The 27,782-nt window shown below is 41.3% G+C and overlaps 1 long non-coding RNA gene across 1 annotated transcript in view; it reads right to left on the reverse strand.

Annotated features, from left to right (window-relative positions):
- Nucleotides 1-622: 622 nt before the first annotated feature.
- LOC147024857 (uncharacterized) overlaps nucleotides 623-27,782 on the reverse strand; it is a 63,572-nt gene continuing 36,412 nt past the window's right edge. Inside the window, exon 3 of the long non-coding RNA XR_015058842.1 lies at nucleotides 623-1,687. This is a non-coding gene — a long non-coding RNA (uncharacterized LOC147024857). The remainder of the gene's footprint in view (nucleotides 1,688-27,782) is intronic.

A 27,782-nucleotide genomic window follows, 5' to 3' on the forward strand; every position in this document is an offset into this window, starting at 1 on the left:
AATGCATACAACACCCAATGAGAACCCCAACACTCACAATGTCCAACCCGGACATGAAACCAGCCCTGTTCGTGCCCCAGAAACACAAAAACAACAACAAACACACACACACATGCTCACCCACACCCATACAACACCAGATCACATGAAGGTAAAAACAAAAAATGAGTGCAGCAGCCCATCGATGATGTGATTTCACATTTATTTTGCTTGAGGTTTGCAAAATAAAAATAAAAAAGCACTCCTCCATTTGACCTCGAGCACCAACACGTGACCGCAAATGAGCGGTCGTAGTGGAATTAAAACCGGACATGTTCCGAGGCTCGGGGTCTGTTGTGCCTGAGGAAGCTGGCTGTGAAGTGGGTGAAACGTTGCCTGAGACCAGGTCTGCTCTTGCTTATTGCTTAAATTAGTGGAGTAGATCTCGTTTACTTTTGGTTGCAAGCGCCTTCTTCTTTTAAAAAAATGTATAATCCCAATTGCCAACACAATATTATAACATATATGTGTATATACAGTATATACATATATATATATATATATATATATATATATATATATATACATATATATATATATATATATATATATATATATATATATATATATCGCACTCTCCCAACAATGGTATGCAATCAAACAGAAACTCAAAGCTTAAAGTTACTGTGACTCGAGCTTTGGGTGAAATTCCACTTCTGTAAGTAATAAAAAGAATATGATGTTTATGTCATATGTTTAATGACTGGATGGAAGTGAAATAGCACACAATTTTAGCCTCCGACAATGGGAATAGCCCATATTTTTCTCGTGGAGATGGTATGTGACATGTATTTTATTTGATTGAAATTGCAAAGTTTTGTTGGCTACAAATGTGCATGTATGAGGTCACTGGAGAGTACAATGGTGTAGTAGCTATGAAACTTGTCTGGCATCTCAAACATTATGGATTCAGTGAGGCCTATTGTGGCCCAAGCATGATTTGAACTCAAAGAAATCTGAAGCTTTGAGCTATCTCCAGTGAAAATTTGCGATTGCCACTGTCATCTCTAGAATATGTGGTAAGACTATTGTAATAATCATACTAACTTGTTTATTGATGGTATTCTTTGATGCACACCTGCCATATGTTATGTAATAGCCACAGATATGTACAATGAAGGATTTGCCTGCCAGTCCTTATGAAGATTACATGTTCCATAAATGGGTCGTTATTGCACTAAATGACATGTTACAGGTAAATGTGGAGTTGCCTATTTTCTCCATTTCAGTGGAGAATGCTGCCAGAGTATGCTTGGCGGAGGTGTGCTGAACTCTCCAAAGTGATACAATGGATTTTTCAGTGACAGACTCTTTAATGATGTATATCAAGAAGAGGATTGGGCTCAGACTACTACCTAGAAGGACACTGGCATCTACTGTAAATGTACAGCATGGGAAATAATTTTGCCTAAAGTAACCTGCTGCTTGGGAGCACACAGGAATTCGAATAGCCAGTCGAGGAAGAAAACTCAATTCCATCATTTGGGAGGTTGGAGATCAGGATGGGATGCCGGACAGAATCAAAAGCATAGAAGATGGTGAGTGGCAGAGCCCTGGCCTCTTGTTTGAGATTGGGGGCATCCTTGTGTACCTTGTAAATCCATCCATCCCTGATACAGAAGAAGCAGCAGATCAAAGGTTGATTGGCCTGGGAAGAAGAGAAACTTATGGTTGGAGATGAGGGAGTTAGAGGAAAGAGGAGTCTTGATACATTCCTTGTGTACTTTTACATGAATTACAAGCTCATTCGTAGACAATGGATAAATCAGCATAGCATATTTTTAAGCAAATGCAACTATTTAATCATAAAAAGCTGTTAAAATGTGGCAACTTTGCATTCTCTTTCAATATTATATAATGGAGACTTTCTTTTCGAGAACATGTAGCTGCTCTTTGAAAGACTTCCGCTCTGTCCTTCCACAGCACAGCAGGATACAATAATCCTATAGCAGCCAATACAGATGCCTCATTCCATTGTCAGCCATCACCTCAACAAGTCCTTCATCCAAACATCTTATCTTATAGGCTTTTCAGTCCATCTGTGTCACTGAAGCTTGATCCCAGCCCCCATTGCAGCGTCTCAATGTCGGCGGGGGGTGGAGGGGAGGGGGAAGCAATTACAGGATCTTGGAGCCGAAGGTAAATGGAAAGGTATGTGGCTTCACCTGGCTGGAGAAGACAGACGCCAAGCAAAAGTGGGCCTGTAACGCCAATTAACCCCTCCTCTCCCCTCCCCCCCTCCCGGCTTTGATGCTGTGAATAGCGTGAGGTTATAAGTACAGAGAACGTAATCTCAGCAAAGTGCTACCTTTGGTGAGCTATTGTGTCTGTATCCCTGGAAGTACCACAGGTAGCATTTGGGCCTTGTGCTGCCCGGCAGGCTTTTCTATTCCTGCTGCCTGCCGCCTCCTCATTATGAGATCTATTCGTTGTTTTGTTTGGCTTTCCATTGTATTCATTATGGAATTTAGTTGAGAGCCAGTGATGTGTGTTACCACCAGGTAATGCAAGTGCTTAGTGAGCTCAGCAAGCAGTACAGTCTCCTTTGTGTGTTTATACCATAAATGAAGTGCATGTTGTTTACCTGAGGCCAGAATAACTCCAATCCACAAACGAGCACACATTGTTTGTTGACATACATTGCCAGAGATATGTTGGTGATTATTAAGTTTATTGGACACATTTAATTGGCTGCAACAAATGGTGTGTGCAAAAAACAATGAGCTATTGAACAATAGGCTTGTATCGAACTCGTACACAGCTTTCAGGTGCAGGAAAGTATCGAGACAAAACTTCTTCGAGAAAAGGAAAGTATCGAGACAAAAAAAAAAAAAGTTGTTTGGTTAGTTTAGGTCTAAGTTTAACTTTTTTCAAATTATTTGCTGACTTTGTCACTTCACAAAAAAAAAGAGTTATGTGCTACGGAAGTGACTGTTGATCATAAGAAGTATTTCAGGTCTACGTTGTTAGCGAAAACATCTTTTGAAGTTGTTGTCAGGGCTTACACTTAGCCACGAGCAAGTTCCTAAGATGTCAAATGTTTGCAAGTACCCCTGTGATGAATTGCTTTTCTGAACAAAAATTGGTGCAGTATTTTCCCCAGTGTCCTATTGGAACAATGATGAGAATTTGCTGTGTAATTAAGACCACAAATAGCTGACCATTGCTTGGGTTGCAAAGTAGCCTGAGACATACTGACCACTAACCTTACCCATGGACTTCTGAACGATGGAGCCAGTTTGGTTTCATGTCTCGATAACTTTAACTTTTCAGTACTCCTGCACATTGCACAATCTCATACTTGGCAATAATAAGACTTCTATTCCATTTCTACGAACCATCAGTTGCGTTCTGACAGCACTTAAAAAAAATTTCACTGCCAGACAATTGATCAGCATGACACTTTGGTATTTATGTTGTTATGCAAAAAATAACTCACTCGTTTCTGAGTTGTCTGGTACTTAAATTGTTATCTGAGGAAGTCAAATTCAAAAATGAGGGTCATCCCAAAAGTTATGTAACTCAAAAAAATATTTATGTAACTCTCTATTTATTGATGTGTCTGGATAATATCAGGTTTTTCAATATTTGTTTTGTTTCAGGGATTAAAACCAGTGACGTGGCTGTGATGGAAGATCTTCAGTAATCAAAACATCAGCCCTCCTGTTAAGTTATTTGTAATGCAGAAGGAAAATGCACATGGTATCCACGAATAAATCAAAAAAAAGAAAAACAATCCATTAAGCTTTGTAAAACAAGTTTAGCTTCCAATGAATAAGTTAACATAGTCAGCAATGTCTGCAACATCAGTGACAATTCAGAAAGAAGTCTTCTTTGCTGGGATCAACAAGTCCGTTCACCGCTGAACAAGTTACATTGAGAGGATGGAGATTACATCGAGGCAAGTAACATGAATAAATATTTTCAGAGGTAGTATGTCTATTATGTAGTGGAGTGACAGAGCCTTTGGCATGACTACAGAACTACCAGTCGGGTGTTGTGCCAGCAAGAGGCAGCGAATGCTAGAACACACCATTACTACCCTCACCAGAGAAGAGGGTACTGCCTTCGGGTCTGTTTGTTTGTCTGTCTGTCTGTCTGTCTGTCTGTTTGTTTGTTTATCCGTACAGAACGTGAGTATGTATACGAATTACATTCGACTCATGAACCCCAAGACACTTTAAGAAGCTCAAAACCCTTTAGACCCTTTACAACTCCAAGACCCATCAAGACCACAAAGACCCTTTGGACCCCTAACACCATTTAAGATTCCTAAGACCCTTAAAGACCTCTATGACTTTTAAGACCCCTAATACCTTTAAGACCGCTAACACCCTTTAAGACTATGAAGACCGACCCCAAAGACACTTTAGACCCCTAAGAATCTCTAGACCCTTTATGACACCAAGACCCATTAAGACCACAAAGGCCCCAAAGACCATTTAAGACCCTGAAGATGCCTAAGAACCTTTAGACCCCCCAAGACCCTTTTAGGGACTTAAGACCCTTTACACCACTAAAACCCTCTAAGACCCCTCAGACCCTTTTGACTCCTCAGACCCAATAATATCCCAAAGAGCATTAAGACCCTCTAGAACCCTAAGACCCTCAAGACACTTCAGACCCCAAAGACATTTTCAAACCCCAAGACCCTGTTGACCCCGTAGACCCTGTTACACCCTTTAGACCTCTTAGAACCTTCAGATCCTATTTGACTCTTTCGAACCCAAAAGACCCTTCGACTCCTTTCTACCCTTTCGACCAATAGACCTTCACACCTTTCAGACCTTTATCACCCTGAAGACCCCTTTGACCTTCAGACCCTTTTTATGCATACCAGGACCCTTTAGAACTTAAATTACACACTTTAGATTCCTTGACCTTTAAGATACTTTTGACCATTTTGAAACCCATTTAGACATTTTCAGACCTTTCCACCGTTAGACCTTCAGACCATTTGACCTTTACATCTTTTCAGACCTTATTGACCTTTACAACTTTTCAGACCTCATTGACATTGACACATTTACAACTAGACCACTTAGACCTTCCATTTACAATCAATGACTTTTCATTACCCTTGCCGAAGGAGAGGGTATTGCATTTGGGTCCGTTTGTTGGGTCGCCGAAATAGGTGACCGTTATTGTCAGTAATTCTGTAACCGGGCGTATGGCGTGCGCCTGTAATCCGGCTACTCGGAGGCTTGGGTTGGAGGATCGCTTGAGGACGGGATCTCTGCTCTGCGCTGGGTCACGCTATGAGAGGGTGTAGGGCAGCCCGAAATCATGGCGAAACCCAATCCTTATCCCTGTGTCGTAAGAGGCGACCAGGGTTGCGTCAGGAAGGGCATCCGGCGTAAAACCTATGCCAAATCAGTATGCGGATCATCACGGATGATCCGCTGTGGCGACCCCTAACGGGAGCAGCCGAAAGAGGAAGAAGAAGATTGTCAGTAATTCTGTCTGTTTGTTTGGATGTTTGTTCGTTTGTCATCAGCATAATTGGTAGTAAATGTGGGCGGATTTTGACCAAACTCGGGGGGAAGGTACATCTTATGACCTAGTGCTTTAGAAATTGTGATGGTTGCTAGGGACGCTTTGGTTCCCTAGCAACAACCGAAAAACCTTCAAAATCGGTACCGTTCACGCAAAATCAATTCCGAAAGCCATTATCCCACGTAAGGTGATGAAATTTGGCACAAATGATCTACATGTGATGCTCTATCAAATATATTCCGGTTTTTGTGATATATGGAATACTTTACCCACAGCGCCCCCTACAATTAGGGTATGCGCGAAAATTGAAGGCCCCCAAGCAACCAGGTGAGTGCATCAATACGAATGAAACTTTGCAGGTTCATGGTACTCAATGAGTACTACAACTTTGCCTCAGGACATATTGACCGATTTCGCTTAGGTCAGGGGTCAAAGGTCAATTAGTGCAAAAATCGATAATATGCGAGAGCTGGAGATGCCTTTGCGCCAAATGCGACTCCTCCTTGGGTTATGGTCGGATGGTCATGAAAATTCACACTAATCGTCTGGAATTCATTGTGCACAAACGATCGAGCCGGATTTTAGATTTAGATCTTTGTTCACCCACAGCACCCCCTCGAACTTTGGGGATTTCCGATTTCAAACCGCATTTTCGGTACTTTTCATTCAAATGGATACTAAATAGTTATCAGTAGATGGAACTGGATGAGATTTGATATGCATTATCTTAAGGTGATGCCCTATCCGCTCTATGACATCCATTTTGTTCTATATCTTATCGTTTCCATGTTCGGCGACCCATCGCCGCCTACCGGCTTGTCTGTCTGTTTATTTGTCTGTTTATCACCTACAGGTCACAATTTTAAACCGATCTTCATGAAACTTCACCACATGATAGAGTTTGTCATAAGGAAGAAGCATATTGTTTTGAGGCCAAAAGTTCCCAAGGTAAACAGAGGCTAAAGGTCAATAACTAAGGTGGTATTTCTAAAATCCTAACTTTTCATCCCATTGACTTGAAATTTGTATAGGATTTGGATAGCAGGTCAATGAATTCAGCCACCTATTATATTTGAGGTCACCATAGGCCAAAAGGTCAACACAGGCCAAATTTCTAAAATTGTCAATGTTCATCCGATTGACTTGAAATTTGAAGAGAAGTTGCACATTTGGTCAGTGAATTCAGCCACAAATTATTTTTGAGGTCAAATTTGTTTTATGGGTTTAACCAGTATTGTGCTCTGCATGACATCTTGTTTGTTTGTTTGTTTGTCTGCACAGAACCTTCATGTTTTTCTCCGCAACCACTTGATGGATTGATACAAAATTTTCAGCACTGGTGTGACTACTCATGTAGAATGTTCTAATGATAATTGCGACATCATAAGTTATGTGGTGTGGCAGCCATGTTGAAAAAACAGAAAAACTTTGGACCTCTGTATCTCTGAAACCGCACCAAGGAAAGAGTTGAAACTTGGCAAGTAGCATGTACTCTTCACGGGGTAGGTGTTTTCTTCATGACATTGTAGGTGCCTTTATTATGACATCATAATTACATATGTAGAATGCTACATCCGATTAGTATGAAATTTTTTAAGGATAATCCAACAATAAAATGGTCCACAAAAATGTTTTGATGACGCCATCAGTCACCTGATTTGGCAGCCATATTGTTTTTAAAACAAAACCTTCAAAAATCTTTTTCTCCGAAATGGCTGAACAGGTCGAGGCAAAACTTTACACATATGCCCGACGACCAATGAAGAATAAAAGTTCACACATATGACGTCACAGGTCACAAGGTTTGGCAGCCATATTGGATTTACCCGAAAACATATAAAAATCTTCTTCTCCAGAACGACTGGACAGATCGAAGGGAAACTTCACACAAATGTTCCCGAAGGCATGTGTGTATAAGGTTGTAAGGAATAATTTATGCCATTTTTTTTGGCAGCCATCGTAGATTTAAGAAATATATTAAATAATATTCTCTCTGGTATCACTAAATCAATTGAAATGAAACTTCGAAATTGTGATCTAGTAGATAAGGGGAATACACATTTTAAATTTCAACTTGATCGGACACAAGGTCTGGCATCCAGAATTATTAAATTTTTTGATCTGGGTTTTTTGGGTTTTTTTTGAGTAAGACTCACTTGGCTGTGCCTGGGTGGGTTTGAGGGTAGAGTAGCAGCTGGAATGTGAATCCTATCCAGGTTCCTACTGATGACTTCATCTTTTCTTTTTGCATGTTTTGGGTTCCTTCTGATTACTCCAATGCAGGGCAGTTCCTATTCGGTCTTCCATTTGATTTGAATTGAATTTATTTTAATCCCATTCTGAATTAAATTGAATAATAATACAAAACAGCGTGTGTTAGGGTCAGGTGTGTGATCCAAGCAGGGTTGCATCAAAGTGGGACATCTTGGTACCTGCTCATCACTGCCAGCAGTTATAAAGTCAGGTCAGGTCATGTATGGGAGTATGCGCTGGAGCAGCGTGTCGCTGCATCCCCTTCCATCCATGCTAACTTCTCAATGGTAGCTATATTGGATTCCCAGTACTCCAGGTACTCCACTCCAGTACTCCCGGGGCATCTGTCTGGTACTCCAGAGTATTTACTGCATACTGCGTATATGGTACAGCATCTGGGTACTCCAGGGGCCTCTGGCTGACCATCCCCCAGGCAGATGCCTGGCACATCCCCATCTCCTTGAGATGCCGATCAACCTGCTGCAACCACGAGGCACGTGGTCAGCCCATTGCCTCTTCCACTCACAAGGTTCCCTCGCTGAGAAAATCTGGTGAGCAGGATCAGCATCAGGAAAACAAGTGAAGCCACAGCTGAAACTCACGGACTATGCAGGTAACAAATTTTATTTATGTCTCTCTCAGCAACCACTCATTGGACACACAATCTGACCAGCGATAGCCAAGGATTCTCCAAAGAGACCTGGTACCAAAGGAATTAAGTCTCCCTCTCAGATCCCTGGTCAGAGTCCAAGTCTCACATCCGTAGAGCAAGATTGGAAGCACCAAGAACCAGAAGACTCAGACTTTCGTCCTCCTGCACAGGTACTGAAAGTGTCACACCCCATGATCCAGTGAATCCATGACTCCCCAGGCCCGACCTAGACATCTGTTGACCTCTGGCTCACAGCCAGTAGAGACATGAATATCACTGCCAAGGTAAGTGAATCTCTCCACGACCTCAACATCCTCACCACAAACAGATACAGACAAGATAGCAGCATCCAATATGTCATTGAAAGCCTGGATGTTAGTTTTGACCCAGGAAATCCATAATCCCAGCGGCTCCGACAACTCATTCATGACATGACACATGTCATGACACACCACAGCTTGATCTCTTTGACATCCTCCCCAGAATCCAGTCCACACAAGTCTGGAAATATTTCAGAGATAGTATCACCACATCTCACAGCAATCTCAGTCCCAGAGTATAGTTCAGACATCAGATTGATCAGTTTTGGTGGCACCAAGAAGACTAAGAATACTCCATCGGGAAACCCGATTCACTGAATTGAATGCTTTGCAGAGATAAATAAAGGCTATAAGCAGCCCTTGCTAAGACTCTCGTTTGCGTTCGGTGAGGACCTGAAGGGCAAGGATACGCTCAATCATTGACCTATTTGGTGTAAAGCCTGACTGCTCTGGGTACTGGTGCTCAAGCAGATGGTGGCGAACCTGATCAAGAATTATCTTTGCAAAGACCTTGCCCAGTACTGAGCAGCATTACCCCTTCATAGTTGTTGCAGTCCTGTCGATCACCCTTCCCTTTCCAGAGAGAGACAACAAAGCCCCTCTTCCAGTCATTTAGGACGATGCCTGTGTTCCAGGCAGATCACAGAACTGCATACAACGACATGAGTACAGCATTTCCACCAGCATTGAGAAATTCAGCATGGATGCCACAGATCCCAGGACCATCACCCATTTCAACCGGTTCACCACTGCCTGTGTTTCTATAAACGAAATTGGATCACAGTTGATTTTAGGGTCAGCAATAGGGAGAGTAACACCCCTGACCTCCAACTCAACCACTGGTGGATCAGCCTGGTACATTCGCTCAAAGTAACCGGCCCAGTGGGCATTCAATTTGGACTGTCATTCACTGTCAAGATCCCACCACCCTCCCCTCTAACTCCAGTACACAGAGGGACGGGTTTGAAGGAACACAATTCGCGAATTCCCCTGTAAGTGGGACCAGAATCACTTGACCACAGGTGATGCTCTACTTCCTCACAGATTCCTCGCACATAGGCCTCCTTGTCCACCCTCAGCACACATACAGTTTTACGACTCAACTCCCTGAACAGCTCACCTCTGCCATTCAGCCTAGCCCTGCAACTCTGATCAATGGTATCCAGTGTCCCTTGAGAGATAAAATTCTTCTTCGCCTGATGGTGAGTTCCATGACATCCACCAGTAACATCAAGGTTAATCTTTAAGGCACTCCACAACTCTTCAGGATTCCCCAAAGCACTCCAACCCCCAATTTCCCCACTCAGCCTGTTTGCAAACTCCTCAGCTGCCCTCTCATCCTTGAGCTTGCCAACATCCAGCCTAGGCTGGAATGGTACCATTCTCCCAGGTATAAGCTGCAACTTCAGAGTTGCTACCACAAGCCTGTGGTCAGTATTGAGGAACTGAGCGCTCCAATCGACCCTGCAGTTCTGGATCATCCTCCATCGACCATCAACGAGCACATGGTCAATCTCCTTTGCCAGACCACCAGCATTGGAATACCAAGTCCAGTGATGAGCCTGTTGATGCTGAAACCATGAACCAGCCACCCTATGTCCATGACTTCTTGGCAAAGTCAAGGAACTTCGTGCTGTTCTTGTTCACAGTTCCAGACCCATGGTGACCAACACACGTCTCATAATCATCCCCATCAGTTCCACACGATGCAATGAAATCCTCCAAGACTGAAAGAGTATGTCGCCTGGGCAATTGATCAACCACAGACTCGAGCATGGCATAGAATGTGTCCTTCATGGTGAGATCACTCGCCTCTGTCAAAGCATATGCAGAGACCAGAGAAACAACACGCAAGGAGTGACGAATCCTTAGTCTCATAATACGCTTGTTGACCGGTGTTACCTCAATTACCATTGGAATCAGCTTATTTGACACAGCTGCATCAACTCCTTGGGCATGGAAACCATCCCAGCGACCAGACCAATAGTAGGTGTAACCACACCCACCATGATCTCACCACGATCCATTCTCCTAATCTCGGAGAGTGCTGCAATACCAATGTTGAAACACTTGAACTCGGATGATAACAGAGACAGGTGATCATCCTCTCTTACGGATAGGACATTCCAGGCACCCACCCGAAGGGACCGCCTCAGGTTAACTCTTGGAGACCGCCTTCTGGTGGATGACACCTCATCTCCACCCAGACACACAGTACCGCAATCTAACCCAGGAAGGTTACCCCGTGGTTTTCCTCCTATCTTCAAAGAGTGGGGGTCCCAAAAGATTTGCCCCAATCCCATCATCTGGTGAGCTGCCCGGTAGAGGGTAGCTGCACAGGAGCGACTCCCACGGCATGGGTTTTCAATTTTGTTTACGGTTTTCTTATGTTTTGCGGTATGAAGGGTTTTCAGTGGCCGGAGTGCAAATCCTGCCACCAACCTCTTAAAAAAAAGTAACCCAACTGCAGGAGGATGTCCCCAGACAGAGTTGGGCACGAGATATAGATGGCCCTTGACTCACAAATAGCTCCTCCGCCCTTTAGCAGTTCTAATTATGTCTCTTATTAATTGTTTAACACACCAATGCACAAATTCCACAGAAAATACACCACACAAAACTTCACAAACACCACGCAACACACCACACAAAACTTCACAAACACCACGCAACACACCACACAAAACAAGTCGTGGTGAGGGTCTGCAATCTCTGATTGCTCTTTTTCTTGTTCAGATTGTAACATAAGTTAGTTGGCCGAGCTAAACGTGGGCTTCAAAACGAAAAAAGAGCAATGCATGCTAATACCTTGGCCACCTCCTACCATTGACTATGGAAAATATTTCGATATGTACATCTTAAGATAGGCTCATTTAAAGACAACGGTGAGATCTCAATATATACAGGGTGTTCTTAAAGTTCTTGTGCAAGTTTGAACTTTTATAACATTTGAGGTACACATGATAGAAACAAACTATAACTGGCATAAGAAAGGAAAGTTCAACTCTTTTTGTTAATGTTCATGCTGTTATTAATATTTTGTTGATTAGCCCTTGTCAGTTCTGCTTGAACAGATCGGTGGCACGGTGTGACCCAGAGATAACTCACATCTAAAATGTTGTGCTCTTGCCTTTGTGGAACCATGACTGCGCAAGTGTTCAGAATGTGTTTTATTGTGTGGGGGGCAGCCTACTAAAAGGTTGCAGGTGTCGTAAGTGATGTCGTCAAGTCTCTGTTTGTCCTATAAAAGCTGTGGGTGGTGTCTACAGCAGAGGCATGAAAAGTGAACGCGATCAGACCTGGGAAGTAATTTCTCTGCGTCATTGATGGGTGGGGGTTAGTGCCCAGGACACTGTTTGGGCCCAGGTTAATTGTTGCATTTATTGTTATGTCGGTATGGATGTGTTTTTTGTAGTTGCATCGATGATCGGTCGGGGGATGGTTTGAAGGATATGTGTAAAGTCGGGCATATGTGTAAAGTCATTGTGGTGTCCTTGTGGTGTTGTCTAAATGTGTCTCGTGGTTTGTTGGTGGTTGGATATGTAGTGGCACAGCTGATGAGGGTTGTCACTTTCAGCTGCAAGGAACTGCACACCTTTCATGTACAAGTGGTCTTTCATTAAAAAAAAACATTTTTGCCTCTGTATGTAGGTGCTTGATGGGTGTTGCTGCTGTGCAACCTGTGATGAAGTGACGGGCTTTGTTTTGTACTGTCTGCAAGGTGTTGATATGTGTGCTTGGTTGTCCAAAGTCGGTATCTGTGAGGGCCCCAGTGTTCAGCCGGGGTGTGCAGATTTTTAATGTTTGTGATGTGATCTGAGAATGACTAGATGTGTTAAAAGTGGTGCCTAGTATTTTTGTTTGGTGTATGTGTGTGTGGGAGGGGGGGGGTAGGGATGTTGTTCAGTGTGATGTGTGGTGCAGCACTATGTTCCTTGGTGTCGTTTGCTAAAAAGAGTAACTGCTGACTTTGAGAGGGCTATGCCTCTCATCTGTTCATGGTGAACCAGGTTTGTAGGGTGCTGAGGAAGGGTTGAAGTTGTGCTTTTCCTCTGTTGTTGTTGCTATGTCAAAGGTAATGGTTATGTAATCTGCATACGGGATTATTTGTGTGTTCTTGGGTGGTAATGGAATGTTGTGCATGAAAAGATTAAAGAGTGTGGGGGAGAGAACTGAATCTTGAGGGACTCCGTTAGGAAAATATCATGTGGATGATGACATGCCGTTAAAAATAATGTTTCACTGTCTGCATGATAGGAGGTTGGCAAGCCTGTGTGTGGTGTTATTGTGCACATTTGTTTTGAGTAATTTATTTGTGAGTAAGAGTTTTGGGATAGCGTCAAACATTTTGCTGATGTCTATTGTAGTGTGTCGGAGTGGCGACCCGTCCAAGATTGTGCCCAATAACCAAGGAGACTGTTTAAGCAGCACCAACACTGCACAGAGTCTGGTCCCAATATCTCTCTCTCTCTCTCTCTCTCTCTCTCTCTCTCTCTCTCTCTCTCTCTCTCTCTCTCTCTCTCTCTCTCTCTCTCTCTCTCTCTCTCTCTCTCTCTCTCTCGCTATTGTAGTGAAAATATTGCATTTTGGCAGTTATTTACATTTGAATCCATCAAAGGGGTTTCTTGTGAGGAGAGCGGTTGTAGAGTGATTTGGTCAGAGTGACTTGGTATGAATATGTGCTGGGTGTGTGACAATGGGATGTGAGAGTATGTGAGTATAATTATTAGGTGTTCTTTAGCTTTTGAAGGTGTGTAATGTCATGTGATAGGTCTCTAAGAGGCTGCTTTGGTGGGTTCTATATTTTGTTTAAGAAAGGTAATGATTTTTCCTCATTTCCAAATTTAGGGAATATTTGTAAGGGCTGATATTCCATGTGGTCCAAGGGGTTTTAAATGGAGATTGAAAATATTGTCAGGACCGGAAACCTGCAAAATTTGGATGTTTTTACCTCTGCCACCGAAGGTGAAGAAGGTTATGTTTTCACCCCTCGCTATCTGTTTGCTTGTTTGTCTGTTTGTCTGTCTGCCTATGTGCAGGATATCTCAAAAATTGGAGACAGATCCGGATGAAATTAGGCGGACAGGTTGGGTGTGTGACAAGGACGAACTGATTAGATTTTCGTGAAGATCCAGATCTGGATCCGACTACGAGAATTTTTTTAAGTGGTTCTTCACCATTGAGAGATCAGGCCAAAAAGAATATAGAGCAAGATGTCTCAAAAAGCTATGGACGGATTTGGATGAAACTTGGTGGACACGTTGGATGTGTGACAGAAGAATTGATTCTATCTTGGTGAAGATCCGAGTTCGGATCTGGATACGATAATTCTTTGATTTTTAAAGCGATTCTTCACCATTAAGAGATCGGGCCAAAAATGGTATATAGCAAGATATTTCAAAAATGTATTGGGCACGATATGTTCTCGTGGATCAGGCATTACTTGGTGGACGTATGCGCTCTACTGAGTGCCCTTCTACAGGGTGCCCCACAGAAAACCAGGAAATTTGATATTTTGAGATTTATTTTGCCGTATTTTACCATATCAATAAACTAACATATAATAAAGTGCATCTTTGTTTTACACTACATCTAAGTTTGCTTTTGTTTTGTTTGAAAATAAAGTGCATCTTTGTTTTACACTACATCTAAGTTTGCTTTTGTTTTGTTTTAAATAAACTGTACCAAATTTCCTGGTTTCCTGTGGGGCACCCTGTAGTTTTATTTGTATAAATGTGTTATTTTGTTTTTTCGTTATTTTTTTTCCTCTCTGTCTTGGTCATGCTTTCTCTTTTAAAATGCTCCACTTTGTGCACTGCAGTCCTGAACATGGACTAGCAGGGATGAGGAAAGTGAGTGACATGAAATAGAATTGTGGCAGTTCTGATAAAAGCATGACTATTACTACGACTACTACTACTACTACTACTACTACACTGTAGCATACATGAATGCTTTAATGAAGTGCTTTGCAGATGAGAAGGCCATGTGCTTTACATTGTACTGCAATGTTTTTGAAGCTCTAAGGGGCCATACATTATTTACATACACAAAATATGGCAGAAAAATCCAAACTTAGTATGCATCAACCAACACAAACTACTCTCCCCTCCCAACCCCATTACCCCCCCCCCTCCGTGTGCATGTAATAGTTATATGGTTCCTAATTACAATATATTAAAGTTGTTACATTTTTTTCCTTTTGGGAAATGTAACGTGATTCACTTTCGTTACACTTAAGGAATTTGCTGGAATTTATGAAACTTTTAAGCTCCCTCCCACCATACAGGCTGCTTCACTTCATTTCCTATCTTCTCCTAACCTTCATTCCCTTTCTTCACTCCCGCATTCCAATTACCTCCTTAAACTCTTTCAACAATCTTCTCTTCCTTTGTCCTTTTCATTTTCCTCAATTCCAGCCTCTATGTATATGTCATAAATATATTGACCTCATAAATGGATGATCCCTTCGTGCTTAATGATGTGACGTGAACAATTTCATAACAATCAGATCTAGTAAGACTCGGTTTTGTAAATTGACTTATTTCACCTTTAATAGAAAACAAATCAGCAATGTAGTTCCCCAAAGGAAGCAAAATTAAACACACAGTTTCTATAACAAAAAACACCAAGCTATTTCACACTATATAAAGCATCATATAAAGTAATTTAGACAATCTGACCAATTAATTAAGACCTATAACTAATGTTCGGAGATTTCACATTCACCATAATTGCTACCTTGACACAGCACTGTAATATACTGACTTTGTCATGTATATTACAGTGGAATGAAAAATTCCAAAGGTAAACTGAATTTCATAAAGCTTAATATTTTCCAAAAAAAGGATTCACCTTTACACTTTACGGAATGCTCCTTCCACAAAACTTGTCTATGTTTTCCACTTTATACCAAGAGATCAAGAAAGTAAAAGAACCTCCCCATACAGTAAAAGAGACAAACCCCAAGGCTGTTTTCATGTGAATCGAGACTCATAGGTAATGTTTGACATTCCAGCTTTCACCTTCTCAGTTTTTAGCATAACCCAAAAACTAAATAAGTGCAAAGATAAAAAAAAAATCATGCGTCACTGTTATGCATATTTACACACACGCATACACACACACACACACACACACACACACACACACACACACACACACACACACACACACACACATGTTTTTTTGTTTATTTTTAGTCCTGTGGCTATCATGAGATTGGTTTTAAATTATGTCGAAAAATGATAATAGCAGAATTGTTCTGATATTTTGCCAGGATGAATAATCTATATTCTTCACTAAGATAAGACAGACAGTCTTACAAATGCTCTCTGGAATTGAGGTCCGGCGATTGGGAGGGCCGTGGAAGATGAGTAACTTCATCCTCGTGCTCAAACCACCCAGTGACAACAGCTGCCCTGTGGACTGGAGCATTGGCATCCTGTGCTATACCCCTCAGCAGGGAAGATTTCATGAATAAATCAACCGAGAAATAACTAAAATAACATAACGAGAAACTTTTTGAGTTGTCATTCCTGAGTTTCATAATCATAGGATCAAAAACAAAAAAGTTTAAAGTATTTAAAATCGAACATTGTGGACTTTTTATGGGAATATATATATACATATATATATTGTTACGAATTCGCGCCCGCCAGCGTGCGATCGGCCGCTCCCAGTAATAGCAACCGCGTCGCCCACCGGACGGACAATTCAGTCGTGACTCTCCTGGAACTACCGCAAGGAGCCAGTCGCGGGTGGGGGTTTAACCTCACCATGACCCAGTCTGCATTCTACCCACGCGAAATAGAGTGAATCGCCGAATGTCGATATACCTAAGTACCTGCATGGGTGGCGTACCGAGGAGTTGTACCACGCCGCAGGTCGGCTCCGGACACGAACCGCTTAAGCGGCTCGTTCCATGCTAAGGAGATAACCGAGCGGAGTTATCGCCGACCTCGACGGTTCAGATTACTTACTGGGTGTCTAAACCCACTACCAATCCCTTCCGTGATGCAAGATGGAACTTTCAAACGGGAAAAAGACGACGAACGGGATACATTTCACACAAGGACATTTATTATACAACACGTAAGCAGGCAAATAGGAACAACAGGCAAGCACGTATACAGGCAAATAGAAACAACAGCAGGCAAACAAAAGCAAGGGCAAGCACTACGACTGAATATAATTAATAAATGTACAGTCACTTAACAGTTTTACTTGACAGAACGGCGCCACGACAACATTCATTCAAAAACCCAAAATAAACACAAGAAAAGACCGCCTCACAGACAAGGGGGTCAGGCTGGACCACTTGGGTCTTTATGACATGGGACCTGGGAGACCGAACGGGTCCCGCGAGACTGTAGCAGGTTACCTGCACCCTCGAGGTGCGACGGTCGGTGAGCCCTCTCCGGAACTCTCCTCTCGTGCGCGCCTCGACCCTGGACCACCGCTCGCAACCCTCACGACTTGGTGCCCAGAGGGAGAAGACGACCTCGACGATCCAGAGAGAGAACCCGAGTTCGACCTAGACCACCAAGAGACGAGGAAGCGCGAACCTCCGACGACTACCAAGAGAAGAGGAAGCGCGAACGACGAGAGCGAGTCCAAGTTCGACCTCGACCACCAGAAGAGAGCGGATGACGTCGACGAAGAAGAAGCAGAGAGCATCGACGAAGAAGAAGCAGAGCAATCCAGCACGAAGAAGAAGAGAGAGCGAGCCCCGCGTGCGGTCCACCTTATAATGCACGAGGCTCCGCCCCTTCGCTCCACCCCCTTTTCGGCTCCGCCTCCCTTCGAGCTCTTTCGAGAAGCTCCTCGAAAAGGGTCGTTCCCCTCCCGACCGCCTCATGCCCCGTGTCCACCAATCGCGAGCGAGCTCTTCGCCGCTTCTCGTGTCAGCGTTGGCGGCGCAAAACGGTGGGAAAACTCACGCGTTGCTGCAGGTCTTCCACGGGGCCTTCGTTCGACGTTTTCGGACGGTCCAAAATAACGATGGCAAAAGAAAAACGGCTAACTCAAAGGATCACAGCCCTGCGAACACAGAAATTCCCTCTAAACAATGGTGGGGAAATCTAACTACACAATGACTTACCGTCATAACTGATCTAAGGACCCTTTATGGTGTATTGCGAATTTCCACAGTCGTAACTATATATATATATATATATATATATATATATATATATATATATATATATATATATATATATATATATATATATATATATGTACCTACAAGGAAATCTTTGCACAGGAGGAGGCCATTCAGCCCATCATGCCCAAACCACACCAACACCAGATTTAATAAATCCATCAATACCCCTTTCCTTCGTGTGAGCCTTTGGGCTGCTACACTGGTACTCATTTCACCGACCTCAGAAGGATGACAGGCTGAGTCAACCTCTGGTGTCAATTCAGCGGTCAACAAGGCTTGAACTCAGGACCCTAGAATCCCAAGCCACCACCCTAACAGCAAAGCCAACACCACAGAGCCAAAACCAGGTTCAATTTGCTGGAATTTATGAAAATAGTAAGCTGTATGTATATATATATATATATATATATATATATATATATATATATATATATATATATATATATATATATATATATATATATATATATACATACATATACTATGTTGTAATATCTGTGAAGTTATCAAATAATTGTAGAAAAATAATACACTGATAACATTTGACTTTTATTTACAAAGTATACATATATCATTAATAAGAAGCATCATAAAGTTTCCTAGCATTTATGATAAGCATAACAGCATTTCCATAATCTATTCCACACAGACTTTCTGGCACAACTAATGCTCAATTCCAGGAGTTTTATCAGGAATTGTGGTGTTCAGTTGTTCAGTCTTTTGGCTTCATGGAATATGCTTGTCATTTTAAGATCCCCAAAGGATTCACCATGACCGTGTAAAAGAGTGTCTGCTAACATTTCACGACATACCATTAGTGTTATTTCATGTAACAAAATTATATTAGCCTTAAACTTACTGCACTGCTCAACTGTCCAGCAGGTTAGCAACCCAATACAAATTGAGCTTCCCCAAATTCATATATTGATAGTATAGATTGTTGGGTGAATAAGAATACCAATTTACCACATCAGAGCCTATCATTGCATCTGAAAAAAAACGAGTTGGTGAAACGATCTTTAGCAAAGAGCATTTATGTTGTCAAGATAACCACATGAAAGAGGGTAGCTTGCTCCATACAGCACAATTTTAATCCCAATGTTTTACTCACTTTCATGTGTCATCAACCAGTAATGAGCTTCGGGCAGAAATATCTACGACTGAAGACTATTTCTGCAAGCAAAGGTGCGCACAATTATTTTTTAAACCATTGTACACCTGTGAAGCAGTGTTATTTGACGTAACATTTATTACAACCACAAAATATCTGTTGATACGTTTGTTTGTCTCTATCTCTATCTCTATCTCTATCTCTATCTCTTTCTCTATCTCTTTCTCTTTCTCTTTCTCTTTCTCTTTCTCTTTCTCTTTCTCTTTCTCTTTCTCTTTCTCTTTCTCCATCTCCATCTCCATCTCCATCTCCATCTCCATCTCCATCTCCATCTCCATCTCCATCTCCATCTCCATCTCCATCTCCATCTCCATCTCCATCTCCATCTCCATCTCCATCTCCTTCTCCTTCTCCTTCTCCATCTCCATCTCCATCTCCATCTCCATCTCCATCTCCATCTCCATCTCCATCTCCATCTCCATCTCCATCTCCATCTCCATCTCCATCTCCATCTCCATCTCCATCTCCATCTCCATCTCCATCTCCATCTCCATCTCCATCTCCATCTCCATCTCCATCTCCATCTCATTCTCCATCTCCATCTCCATCTCCATCTCCATCTCCATCTCCATCTCCATCTCCATCTCCATCTCCATCTCCATCTCCATCTCCATCTCCATCTCCATCTCCATCTCCATCTCCATCTCCATCTCCATCTCCATCTCCATCTCCATCTCCATCTCCATCTCCATCTCCATCTCCATCTCTATCTCTATCTCTATCTCTATCTCTATCTCTATCTCTATCTCTATCTCTATCTCTATCTCTATCTCTATCTCTATCTCTATCTCTATCTCTATCTCTATCTCTATCTCTATCTCTATCTCTATCTCTATCTCTATCTCTATCTCTATCTCTATCTCTATCTCTATCTCTATCTCTATCTCTTTATCTCTGTCTCTATCTCTTTCATTTCTTGCATTCAATGGAATTGTATCTATCACTATGATTTGTGAGAAATTCACAACGGATGTGTATTTATCTATCATCAACCCTTAAATGATGTCTGTGAATGCATTTCAAAACAAGGTGTTTGGTGGTGGTAGGAGGGGTTATGGTGGGAGGGAGATGACTTTTACGAATACACCACAAGATCATTACTGTTGAAATGATCCTCTTGTTGGTTGATGAATTTAACGCATTATGACTCACAAGTAGATATTATTCTCAGTCATGTTTGTGGTGCTTTAAATATTTTGTTTTATGAATTTTCTGTTGGTTTGTAATGGAGAGCAATAATACATTTATATTTATCCGTGACGAGCAGAGTTTACCCGTCGCTTTGCTGGCAGATCAATTAGTGGTCGTGTTTACCAAACATTTTGGGTGAGAAGAAGGAGAAGGAGAAGGAAGGGAAGACAAATGTACCAGTGCATAGAGTACGTTAACCGAAAGAATTTACGCCCTCCACACCCCCATGTGAGGCCATGGCCACATAGCCTATGTCACCCCCTCACAAAGTTGGATTTGTTCCCCAAGTTTGGAGTTTATAACTGAAAGGATGTGGCCATACATAAGGAGAGAGTGGGGGAGAGAGTGGGGGAGAGAAGGGGGAAAGAGAGGGGGGAGAGAGTGGGGGAGAGAAGGGGGAAAGAGAGGGGGAGGGTGAAGGGGGGAGTGAGCGGGGAGAGAGACAGAGACAGAGACAGAGACAGAGACAGAGACAGAGACAGAGAGAGACAGAGAGAGACAGAGAGAGAGAGACACATAAACGCAATGGTGTTTATACATGTAGATTCATTGATTTCATCACAAGGTCTTGACTTGTGCTTGCAACTGTCTCATCTCTCTGATTTTCGGGAATTTTATCCCAAAGGCTTGCGATTGATGATCAATTGATTCATCCAATACATTTACTTCAAAATACATCACAAAGTTGATTATCTTTACAAGGATTTACAAGGAAACCAAACACAGGTGGAGGCCATTCAGCCCACCATGCCTGCGCGAACACCATACCAATTTATCTACACGAGATCCAAGTAAGTAAGATCCAAATGCAAAAAAGTTTGTAATTAACGAAATAAAAAATGTGTTTGTGGGTTTTTTTTGTGGTTTTTGTATTTTTTTTCCTTTCCCTCAGGGGAGGGGGCATGGGCTTGGTTAATAAGACATAACATCAACCACACAACCCCTCTTGACAAGACCCCCACCAACAGTACTCCGCACACAATCACCCATCAATGCTCAAACTACCGAAAAGTCTTATCAACATCCCCATACCCCTCTATCTCCATAACTTCCTGGTACCTATTTAATTCTAATTCAAACTTATCTACTTTTTCTGCTACCACTACCTTTCCAGGGAGACCATTCCATGCATTAACTACTCTCTGAGTGAAAGTCCCCTGCTTTGCTACTGTCTTAACTCTCCTCTTCTTTACTCTCAGGCTATGGTCTCTGGTTCTATCACTGTCTACTCTGTTGAATAACTAATCTGCTCTTATTTTATCTATACCTTTCATTATCTTAAACATCTCTATCATATCTCCTCGTAACCACCTCCTTTCTAGTGTATAAAGCCCTGTCTCCTTCAGCCGCTCCTCATAGATGAGTCTTGCTCGGCCTGGAATCAATCTCGTAGCCCTGCGCTGAACCCTCTCTATGGCATCTATGTCCTTCTGGAACTGTGGTGACCAGAACTGCACACAATATTCTAAATGTGGCCTCACTAAATTCCCATACAATGTTGACACCACCTCTTTTGATTTATAAATTGATCCCCCTCCGAATACAACCTAACACCCCTTTTGCTTTGCCTATCGCTGCCTGGCACTGTGCTACCTGCTTAACTCCCATATCTCTTACCACCCCCAGATCCTTCTCCTGTGTGACACGCTCCAAAATTACCCCTTGCATCCTGTAATCTCTATTTTCATTGTTCTTTCCCATCACCAACACCTTACACTTGTTCAGGTTAAATTCCATATGCCAATCTTTTGCCCAATCTATGCAAGTATTAATACTTTCCTGAATCTAATCAGCACCCTCTTGCTATCCAGGTTACCTCCAAGCTTTGTGATATGTTTTTTTGTGATCTTACACAATATGGTTTTTTTATCTAATACTCAAAAATAACTCCACCTGAACTACTTGGGATTAATTGTTGGTTTTTATAAACCCAGTTTTTATGGTACCATGACATCCTGTTAAGAATCTTATTTCATAATTTATGTACAAGCACTACATTTAGAAAATCGACATGTACACACATTTTATTACCCTTCTTTAGTCTTACCGAACCAAGTGTTAACTGCGTTTATTTTGTGGATTCAGGATAGCTTAGATGTAAGCATACTCACCTTTGAGCTGTCTAGCCTGGGTTCGAATTTCGACTGCGCTATCAACTCTCACCCTGATGTTTCACACGTCGGTCTTACCAGAAAGACATTAAGTCAGAAGAGCTGTCACCCAAAACATGATCGTTGGTGTATGTTAAGGATTGCACGGTGTCTTTTGTGAAGAGTAGACAAGTTATCACCAACACCTTGAAAAAAATCCTATCTCCTTCAGTGAAACTTCAAGCCTGCCCAGCCAGTTTGTGAAAAACTTGGGCCAAAAACTTTCCCTGGCTAACCCTACAAGAATATGGGGATTTTTTTTCCATTCGAATATGTAATAGATTTAATGCATTAAGTACGTGCCTGTTTATCATTTCCATATGAGCATCGCCACAGACTGTCATTTTACCCAGGTCCGGCAACTACTCCACTGGAGTAGAGATTTGGAAGTTTGATTCTACTAACTCTCCAAACGAGTCAAGATGTGTAAATTGGATGCAGTACCAGAACATAATGGCTTACTCTTTAATTAAAGCCATGAGCCTTAAACACTCTTAAACCACTGTCCTCTCAACAACCATACATGGTGCATACAGGAAGTTAAAGATGTTTTAAATGTCTCATTATAACCTATGTGAAGGAGCATGCTGTCCAACTCTATGTTGTTGTGGAACTGTCAATAAGTACAAAGCATTCCACTAACCGAAACTGATATATGTGCACGTTGTGAGAAGGTCTCAAACTAATAAAACACACCATTTATGAAAAGGACAAAAACAATGAAAGCATTACATACAATGTGAGAAGGGTTTTGTGCTTGTGTTACTAAAAAAAAACTTTGATTTGTGTCTTTGACCTCTGAGTAATGTAGTGTAACAGTATTGAATTAAACACAATAGAAAATCTTTCATTGAAGAATAAACTGTAAAAAAAACAAAACAAATGAAGACCTTAAAGTACAATTCATCTTCGAGAAACTTACAATTACATTCGTACAGACCCCTGATGAAGCTCATCACAGCCAAACATATTTACCATTTAATGAAGTTCCTTCCAGAAACCCCTTGTGGATACCGACAGGTTTAAAGCAACCACAATAGACATCTTCTTGCAAACACAATTGACTTATTGCACAGATTGACTAAGAATGACTGGGAATTGCATACAGACTGTAGAATGCTTTCTCAAAACCTCGTCTGCAATATTCACACATTTATAGACACTTTATAATGTAGAAAAAGGCAGTTCATGTGACAAAAGGGAGTGAATACTGTTCATAAATTTGAAATTATTTTTGTTGAGAACTACTCAAGGTTCCTTTCCAAATGCGATACGATACGGTTGGTATTTGCGTGAAAGATGTCAGCCAAAACAACTCGGAATACATTGCTTTGCACATCGATAATCATGTACAAGCAAAACTTGTTACTTGCACTTATTTTCTTAATCTATTCCCAAAAGGCAAAAGGAAATGCTTGCATAAAAAAGCAAAGTTGATTTAAAGTTAACCAGCAGTTCTTCAAAAATAGGACCATGCATCCAGAAGCCCACCTGGATCAGGAGCAAGAGTTACTCAAACCCCCACAGACCCCTTTAGACCCTGATTTTTTTTTTTATGGCACAAACAAACTTTGGCATCAGATATGAATCTTGTGGCCAAGTTTCATTAAAATCGTGTGTTTCGTTCAAGCGATAATGACTGAAGTGTTTATGGACTGAATGACTCACTCACTCACTCACCTTCATACAATGCTCGATCACTTAAGCTCACCAGACTAAAGTCCAGGTGAGCTAAAAAACGATTGAATGCAAAATGTTCTTGAAGCTTTTCAAGTCATGAACACCGACTACAGGATGGGATGTATTCCATAAGTGTGGTAATGCCTGATGAGCCAGAAGCATAAAATTATGAAGGACATGTACAGAGTCATTTCAAGACATGTTTTATCACCTTGAAAACTTGACGATACCAAGATACTCCGTCAGTGGTCCAAAGAGATGAAAATCAAAAGGTGAAATATCTGGACCATCGGGGGAAACACTTCCCATCACAATTGCCTTACCATGAAAATATCAAATTAGTTGTTTTGGAACCCTCCTGCTGCTTACATTATTGAAAATCATGTGCAGATGAATGATGGCTTCCACATTTCTCACACTGACACACTGTGTAGCACTGTCTTATCAGGCACATTGATATCGTAATTTCCCAAAATCAACTGGAAAACAATGGCAACGTTCATGGGTGTCACAACACTTGGTTCTTCATCCTCCATTATCTCATAATCTTCGTTTTCAAATGGTTTGCCCCAGGTAAACTCAGTTTTGCATAACAGACCCATATTACCGAGCTGTAAAATTCACCAGTAAATTTCAACTGGTTTGGGATTTTCCTCTACAAGACACATCATTCCACAATATTGTCCTGGAGCACACCACACACTCTTCTCTGCCTTATTTGAAAGTGTCAGAATACGTGTTGTGCATCGAAGACAGAGAAATTGGCAGATGCTGTCACTGCCGCTCAACATACTTGAAGGGATCCCTGTTCTGTTTTTTATCATTATTATCTAGAACAAAAATTGGGAAGGTTAGGATAAATTAGAGGTTGAATTTCAGCTGTCTCAAACCTTTGAGAAGCCTAATCTGCATTTTATTCTCGACTTGACTATAAACTGTCATTGGGGTGCTTTACAATCAGGTTGATACATAAATATTTGAATGGGGATATTCAGCCAACCATCTGATCTGGTACCTTTCACTTGTGAACAGTGAATATCCTATGGTGCCTTTCAGTGCAGTAGGCCATTTTGTTCCATGACCTAGGGCAAATTCTAAATTCTTCACTGATCAAAGTTTGCTTTGGCAACACCCTACATGGAGTAATGATCTGACTTGGGTAAATTCTCAGCTAGGGAAGCATTCAAGACTTCATTGAGGGCATCCCCGATGCTGCTGTTTATGGAGTTTTATTCATTATAATATTATTCAAACAAATGGTGCAGATTAATCTTTACCAACCCTTGTCATTGGTTAATACAATTTCAAATTCTGCTGCTGATTGAATTATTACGAAAGCCTTGCTGCTGATGTAGTGCCCCAGCACATGATGGCAGGAATTTGTAATTTGGCCAGGGTGCAACTGACGATCATCTACCCTTTGCAAAAGGGGTGATGGCATCTTTATTGTTCACCATATAATGCTATCATGCAAATCCTCACCAAGCTTTACGTCCATCCAAGGTATGGCACAATCAATGCTATTCTTAGTTGAAGACTAAGTTTCGTTCACTTTGTGTTCCATATGATAACTTTATTTTGATCACATGGCAATGGAGCCAATTTGTATGGCCTTTCTTTCACTCTCATTTCGTTCTTGGATTTTTATTGCCAGGAGCATTTTATATGATCTTGTGTAATCAGGGGTGCTTTTGGTTTGGGATCATTTTCAACGATGTTTCAGTTACACTGCAGCACAATGTTTTCACTATCTCAGCAGTCTTTTCATATTTGCTCTATCCTTGGCTGCCAGCCACCTGGGGATTGTTCAACCTGCAGAGATGAAAGGGTGACTCTTGGACTTTGAAAAACCTGCTTTTAAACATCATTCTGGAGATGAGAAGCTTTGCTCAACAGACTCTGATACGGCGACATTAAGTCTGCAGTTGTTTCCCAATTTAGTTGGTGAGTCTGTTTCCTCTACCCAGGTGAAGAATACTTACCCATCTTCTGCACAAAATTTGCAAAATAATTTTCCTTTGTGCTCCTCTTTCTATGATCAGCGTCTTTTGTCCATCTCACCAAGGAAGAGCAATGTGGCTGTGGAGCAGTACGCTTAACTTACCAACCTTCTCTGAAAATCCCCACCGGTTTGTTATAAAACTCATGGCTTTTCTAATTTTCACCTTTCTTCTGCTCAATAATCAAAAAGGGAGTAGCAATTGTCAATAGCAAGTGATGTATATTTTGGATGCTACTCGATTAGCGACTTCACATGTACAAATAATTACCCAGTTGGAGGTACATTGTTTCTCCACCTTTTGCAATACGAGTGAACATGCACTCGCATGCAACCCCTTTGTTGACCCTGTCGTCGTGCTCACTTTAACATCATTAAACTCTGTTATTTTCCAAAATGTCAGCATATTGTTTTGCCTCAGCTGAGCTAACTGACTTAATCGTCAGAATAAGACACCACTGAAATTAAACATATTATGAAATCCATACATACAGCTGTACTGATTACATAACGTTATTATACACCACTGTTTATAAATGATATTTTCCTTGTCATGATCCCTTTACAATAATAAGTATTAAAGCTGCATTGTACTTAAAGAGAAACTTGATCCAATTTTTTTTAAACTGACAATAACTGCACAATATTGGATCATTTTAGGAATCATATCACTTTACATCCTGTATAAATAACTGTAACATGAAACAGAAACTGACATCTTGTGAATTTTCCAGTTACTTATGTGGAGGCAGCCTTGCCTTGCCTTTCAAGATCCGAATTAGCTATAAAAAGATCATACATATAATCAAATATTTTGAATAAGAGTTGGTTCCTACATATATATATATATATATATATATATATATATATATATATATATATATATATATATATATATATATATATATATATATATATATATATATATATATATATATATATATTAGATATCAAGTGCAAATATTTGATAATGTTATAGTGTGTTGATTCTCAGTTCCCTTGAAATGTGTTACTGTTGTTCACTGTTACCTATGCTTTTGCAAAATACTCCACTCCATTCAATTACCGAACGAGCTACAATCTGTTCTTCTTCTCTGCTCCTTTCTTTTTGCATTATTATCTGTTGTGTGACCAAGGCATCTTGGCTTTGGTGTCCACACACTGGTTCCCCATGCTGAGCAAGACTGTCTTCTAAAGATAAAAAACATCCCCTTCTCCATCATTCCCTCCTACCCATTTCTCGCATCTTCCTGGAAATTCCAAACCAGATGTAGGTATCAGTGGCTTCCCAGAGCATGAGGCGTGCCCACAGCCTGCCACACTTCAGTTTTGATGTAGATAGCACTCTTGTTCCCAAAGCTCCACATAGTAAATTACATGGACCAAGCAGCAAGTTCAATAATGCAAAAGGACTTTTTATTCATATATTAAAAGGAGGTTACTGGGGTGGTGGAAGGGGGAAAGTGAGGATAGAGAATGAGAGGACAAAATATAATTATGTGTGCTCATGGTGAGGAAGATGACATGGTATTTAACGAAACTCTGTGACCCAAGCAAGATTAAATTCTTGTTCAACTACATGACAAAAAAGGTTTTTTTGTAATCATCTTTAGTGAAATGCTGTTTTATCTGAAAACTCCGAATTTATTTGTATGTGTGTGCATA

Source organism: Eptatretus burgeri, chromosome 6 (genome assembly GCF_056783735.1).
Source record: "Eptatretus burgeri isolate ZD-2024b chromosome 6, Ebu_testis_v1, whole genome shotgun sequence".
Classification (NCBI taxonomy): Eukaryota; Metazoa; Chordata; class Myxini; order Myxiniformes; family Myxinidae; genus Eptatretus; species Eptatretus burgeri.